At 41.0% G+C, this 6,558-nt stretch overlaps 1 protein-coding gene across 29 annotated transcripts in view; it reads left to right on the top strand.

Annotated features, from left to right (window-relative positions):
• Positions 1-1,242: 1,242 nt before the first annotated feature.
• Positions 1,243-6,558, top strand: part of mical3a (microtubule associated monooxygenase, calponin and LIM domain containing 3a) — a 75,320-nt gene continuing 70,004 nt past the window's right edge. For 10 of the 29 annotated variants that reach the window (XM_060878158.1, XM_060878152.1, XM_060878156.1 and 7 more), the window contains exon 1: positions 5,475-5,688. The gene's annotated coding sequence lies outside the window, so the exon portion shown is untranslated. Of the gene's footprint in view, positions 1,535-5,474; positions 5,689-6,558 lie in introns of those variants that run through there. The other 19 variants (XM_060878134.1, XM_060878155.1, XM_060878133.1 and 16 more) reach the window with 4 other exon arrangements.

Below are 6,558 nucleotides of genomic sequence, written 5' to 3'. Positions count from 1 at the left end.
ATCTACCCACACCCTTTCCAAAAGCCTGCATCTCGATTTCCTTCTTAACCAAATTGAATATCCGGCATTGTAGCAGACCAGGGCATTGCTCTAATGCTCTTGTGTGGTCATTACATCACAGCCCCAGTCCTAATTCACTAATTTATCCTACGCATCCATGACACAAAGGCACTCCTTTATTTGCCCAATGGTCCTCCACACTGGACTAATTAGATCCCACTGTGATCAACCCGGGGTCTGAATACACCAAGACTCATACGGTACAGTAATGTCACAGAGTCACAACACAACCAAGCTTTAACAAAGGAAATGTTAAATGCATGCCTTTTCCCAACATAATCATTTCAGATGACTGAACAGTTCTGAATGTTATTACCAAGTAATTAAAGCAGTTGAAGCTTGTTGCCTGGGAATGATGAATGGGAGATTTTCCTTATCCCTTCATGTTGATATAAGGACAATTTGATATGGTGAAAATAATACATACTTCATTCTGGTACAATTTGACATTTGTCTCACCAGTTCTCTTGTAGTTCCAGGATGGTGCAGGCTTTTTAAAATGTTTTTGGCAAACCCAAATGTGGACTTCTTGTTTTTTAAGCTTACAAATTGTTTATATCTTGTGCTGTTGTCTTCTTGAATTCTTGAAAACTAACCCTAGACCTATTTGCTTACTTGTAAATGAGCACTTTAAGGCATTATTTAATTTATTCGATTCCAATATATTGTGGAAGTTGGCTCAAATACATAACAAAACGATAATTGTGTTCAAATATTAATCTAGCTTGTTGGTAGACATAAATTCATAAAAGGTTTTACATTGTTTTTTAAGTGAGTTGAGGGACGTGCAATTGATTGAAGAGACATAGAAAGGAATAGTGTAGAATAGAGGAAAGCTTTTTGTGGGTCATCTCCATAACACAATCCTTACGTACTGGCTAACAGTAGTGCAACTGTCCCAGGATTCTTCTGTTATAAATAACTGCCTCACTAAGAGTGTGTGAGGCCAGCGGGTCAAGCAGCCACATTTGGGAGGACGTAGGAATGCCTGGCTGTCTTCTTGGTGTGTTATTCCTGTATCCTGGAAGCCCTGCTGCACAACAGTACTGTCTTGTACACAGACTCACTAGGGTGCACTGACTTACTCAAAGCCCTAATCATCCCCCCATACACACACCCACACCCACACATGCACACACCTCCTCATACTCGCCACACCCGTCTTCATCTTCTTAAGACATCCATTGTGTGTTCACAGGCGCACACGGTGCTTGGTCTTTGTGAACAGACGGGATGCTCAGCGTCATCTGAGGAAGGAGGGGCTTTGGGATGCTCTGCCTGTCCTCTTGCCTGCCAACCAAATCACATGATCAAATCTTCCACGTCCTGTAACCATGGCAATGAGCTCTGGACCAGTCTGCATCTCATGGGTGTAGAAAAGAAGGAATAGGAAACAGAGAAACAGAGAAAGGATACAAGAAAAGGGAGGAGGAAGCTCAGAAGGCAGACGCTGTGCTCTGTAGTAGCTATCAGGGTAAGTACAATGCTGTTGATTTCACTCGTCTGCTTTGATGGTCCTGCTGTGTGCTTCATTATTTGTAGCAGTGCTAGCTTATTTACTCCATATCAATGCAATATCCTGAGCTTACTCCCTTCTTTCTGACTAGACGACATCATACATCGCTTCTATCATAAGGGAATAGTTCTCGTTGTTAGAAAGCATCACATGACGTTTTCATTGGCCTTCAGAAGAAATAGAGATGTGAATATAAATAAGACCATTTGAAACATGTTTTGAAGCCCCATTTGTTGGCTTGTTGATAAAGAGAGGATGCCTGTGTCTGATGTTACATAATCTGCGCTAAGCTCTTTGTGGGTTGCTCTCTTCAATGCTCCCATTAACTTCTTTTTATAGATCAGCACTAGCACGGGTTCAGCTTCTGTGGAACCACTATCTGTTTCACTATCTACTATTAATCCAGTACACTGACTCAAGCCATATACAGATCTCCCTTCTAGCCTCTGTGCGATTTGTTTTTATGATAATGCTGCATGACAGGCATGATCATCATTGAGATTGAATGCCATGTTTCTGATGGCTTGAGTGTTATCGATTTGAAAGGTTAGCTGATCGTTGCATGATGACAATGGATCACTGCAACTGGAGCATTTGCATAAAGTGCATCACTGTCTGCATAAAATGCAATGAGACGTTGAAAGGAGATGTTTATTGGCTCAACTAACAGGATTCTTATTCTATTCATACTGTAAGAGACTACGTTAATCACAATAAAAGCACTGCTGTTTTATAGCTTTTGAATATTTTGTACTATTGTCCATGGTATTGTTTAAAAATCAGTATTTTCGGTCTTAAACAATTACATTTTACACACCAAGGATTATTTTCCTACATAAAATAGCCATAACAGAATAGTCTTAAATAGTCAGTCTCAGAAGATACAATATCTAAACATTTATGCTGCCATTTCCCATGAATTGTATTTGTAGGCTAATACTTAACATATGTAAGCTATCAGCAAGTCCTTCTATAAACCATTTCTTGCTTCAGTAGTGCAAATTGTTTTGTACAGGATTTTTGTACTGCTTAAAATAGAACACTGAATCCGTACGCAGTGTCACTCCAGATTTCGCAGGTAGTAACGATGATGACAGCAGAAATGTTTTATTATACTGACTAAAACTGGAACCACGTGTGTTACATAAGAAAGATGCTTATAAAGTACATTTATTTGACCTCAGACAGCTGATGCACTTGTGAGATTTGAAACACTATATTCTCTCTGTATAAGGCTTCGTTTGTCTATCAGGATGTCACAGTGCAGTTCAGTCTATAGACTAATTATCTCAGTGCATACAGGAGTGTATGTGTGGGTGTGTTGAGGGATTAGAACAGTGAGAGAGTGCTGATAGTGTTAGCTCAACACCTCATGCTTGGTTTGGGGTGTACGAGCACTCCACATACTTCAAACCACTCGTATCAGGATATTTTAAACCCCCTTATCTAATGTTTATAACTTTCAGTCATGTTCAAGAGCAGCTCCATGCATGCTCCATAACAGACTTACAAACAAAAAAAGGCTGGTGCTGCTAAATTGTCTTCCTTCCCCAGCCAAAAACATGAACTCAGCTTTTGACACAGGCTTATTCAGGTCATGTAGAAATGGTATGTTGTTGTTTCGCAGAAAACCGACAAATTATCTCGGGCAGTAACCCCTTGTACATTATTAAAGTATTAAAGTGTCACACCAAAATGTGTTTCTCATTGCTTCAAAATCAACAAAGAAATGCTGACCTCTCTTACAGTGTTGACTTCGGTTTATGATCTATATTACAGAAAATGTCATTCACTGTGCTTTTGACTTTTCTTATTATAAATGGGAATACTTGAATGTGAAAAAATAACAATTTGCAATCACTGAGGTCTTTCTGGCTCACAGTCAATTATCACTCTGTACTAATTGCTGGGCTGAACAGTAAATGTTCCCTTTCCACATTGTTCTGAAAAACATTTGGTTGACATTACACCTCACAAGGAGCCTTGAAAATCAGTACAAAACGGACAACTGACGTATAAAAAGCTATGCCAAATACCCTTACTGATCTCTTACGGCATCTCTTTACACGCCGTATGTACATTATTTGAATTTGTTAGCGGGATTTGTTACAGAACACTATGGCGTTGGGAACTTGTGCAATAAAATGCTGAATAAGTCAGATTTAAAGGAATTGTTGTGCCAAAAAGAACTGGAACAGACTTCTATTTTTCATGTAAAGTTAAATATAGGTAACTTGTGAGAGGTTTCCACCAGAGAGCCTGGTCTGCTGTTTCTACAGTAAAAGACTGTAGAGTGTGTAAATTAACACACATGCACATCAACTGTATTTACTGCACAGACCTACACCAAATACACACACTTCCAAAATATATCCATCAATCTGTTTACATGCTGTTTTTCCACACTTTTTGCTCTTTGTACATGCTGTCTCACATTTCAGTCATTTGCTGTTTTGCACAATACATTATCTCAGGTAACTGCTGCTATAGTACTGTGTTCATTCTAGTATTACTGCACATGCATTATTGTTTGAACATACAGTATTTACACTGGTCGGCGCTGTTTCTGTTTATTGTCTTTTTTTGTATTGTCTTGTAATTTGTTGTCTGCACTATCTTTTGTCCTGCACTGTCTTGTTTCTCTTGTCCTGATTGTCCTGCACTGTCTTGTTTGTCTTGTCCTGACTGTCCTGCACTGTCTTGTTTGTCTTGTCCTTCACTGTTTGCACCAGGCTGCACAGATGCACTTTATGTGGCTAGTACTAAGTCCTTACTGTAGCTCTGTCTTTGTTTTATGCAGCACCATGATCCTGGAGAAACGTCGTCTCATATCAGTGTACTGCAGCAGCTATATATGGTTGAAATGACAATAAAAGCTTCTTGACTTGACTTAAATGCCACTATAAATGTTCTGTATTACAACGTCATTCTTTAATACACTCAAAATTGTTTTGTCAACATATGCTTATAGTGGGGGGGCACGGTGGCTTAGTGGTTAGCACGTTCACCTCACACCTCCAGGGTTGGGGGTTCGATTCCCGCCTCTGCCTTGTGTGTGTGGAGTTTGCATGTTCTCCCCGTGCCTCGGGGGTTTCCTCCGGGTACTCCGGTTTCCTCCCCTGGTCCAAAGACATGCATGGTAGGTTGATTGGCATCTCTGGAAAATTGTCCGTAGTGTGTGATTGCGTGAGTGAATGAGAGTGTGTCTGTGCCCTGCGATGGGTTGGCACTCTGTCCAGGGTGTATCCTGCCTTGATGCCCGATGACGCCTGAGATAGGCACAGGCTCCCCGTGACCCGAGGTAGTTCGGATAAGCGGTAGAAAATGAGTGAGAGAGTGAGTGAGTGCTTATAGTGTTAGAGGAGCAGTCGAGGAACAGGTTTGTGTTTGACTAATTAGTTTTCCATAACTGAATGCTCTCATTACTACCACTTATTGGCCTACACAGTTTTCACACTAGTTTACTTCATTTAAGATATGATATTACCAATAGTTAAGGTGTTTTTAACCACTAACTAGGCTTTTACTAGCACAAAATGGTTACTCGGTAAAAATAAAACAGTTTACAATCAAACCGGTTACTAAAAACAGTGAGCACTGAGAACACTTCAGTGGACCTGCAGGCTTTTCTGTAACCGCCCGTGATTACGTCACAGGGGGAAACCAATAGGATTAAAATCGTGGGAATGCACGCTCCACCTCGTGAGGGGGGGGCACAGAAATATATTTCTATTTACATATAATTTACATTTATTCAGGAATACCATTCCGTAGCAGAAGCTATCTGGTTATGTTTTGTAATCAGTCGTATAGTTTTTCTCATGTGAAATATACAGCTTGTTTCGTAAACTCAACCGTGCACTTTTTTTTAACCCCCCTATTCTTCCTTTCCACGGAGTTTCGTCCATCGGCTCCTCGGCGAGTCCATTAGCGCCTTCAGTATGAATGTGAACGTGTTCAGAAGCAAATAATTTACTGACCAAACTAACAAGTTCACGGCGATCAGCGGATATTTACGTATAATGGATTAACGTCGTTGTGTGAAAACGTGTCAAGGGCGAAGCAGCCTGCGGTTGCTTGTAAATCGTGTCTGTTTTACAAGATCCATGAAGGTAAGAGCTGAGAAACACCAGGCTTCTGGCGCGCATGCGCGTTTGGGTTTAGTGTGTATAGTCACCTACAGTCAATAAGGCGATCAGGTTCATTCATGATGTGGTTCACTAGCTATTAGTTTTGTGTGCATGTAGAGTATACCAGATGAGCTGCATGCTGCAATCGAATAAGCTATAAAGCTCATATTAGAAAGCTTAGATAATCCACAGATTGCAGAAAACACAGCCACACACGTGCTCTTTCAGTGTTGATGGATTATTTACATTTACAGCATTTAGCAGACACCTTATCTCATTTTATACAACTCTGCAATTGATGGTTAAGGGCCTTGCTCAGGGGCCCAGCGGTGGCAGCTTGGTGGACATGGGATTCAAACCCACAACCTTCTGCTGGACGTGAGATTTGAACTCACAACCTTCTGCTGGACGTGAGATTTGAACTCACAACCTTCTGCTGGACATGAGAGTTGGACTCAACCTTCTGCTGGATGTGAGATTTGAACTCGCAACCTCCTGCTGGATGTGAGTTTCAAACTCACAACCTTATAGCGGACGGGGGATTCGAACTTCCGATTGGTAGGCCAACACCTTAACCACTAGGCTACGACATCCCAGTCGCACGTTCTTGTGTGATGTCTTGCATCGGCAACTTTGTCGAGGATACAGACAACATCTGATCCTCAGACTGTGTTGTGAACACTTGTTTGTTTCTTATGTTGCAGTGTGTATGCCACATGCTGTAATGTAAATGTGTATGCCATGTCAGATGGATGTTTGGGTCAGATAATGATTGTGTTGTAGAGATCTGGCTGTCCTGCAAACTAAACACACGAATCTAAATGCTCTGGGAAGATGTGATGGATGTAGGTG

Source organism: Tachysurus vachellii, chromosome 9 (assembly GCF_030014155.1).
Source record: "Tachysurus vachellii isolate PV-2020 chromosome 9, HZAU_Pvac_v1, whole genome shotgun sequence".
In the NCBI taxonomy this organism is placed as follows: domain Eukaryota; kingdom Metazoa; phylum Chordata; class Actinopteri; order Siluriformes; family Bagridae; genus Tachysurus; species Tachysurus vachellii.
Note: the sequence above shows the minus strand (reverse complement) of the source record. Positions and strands in the feature narration are given on the sequence as shown.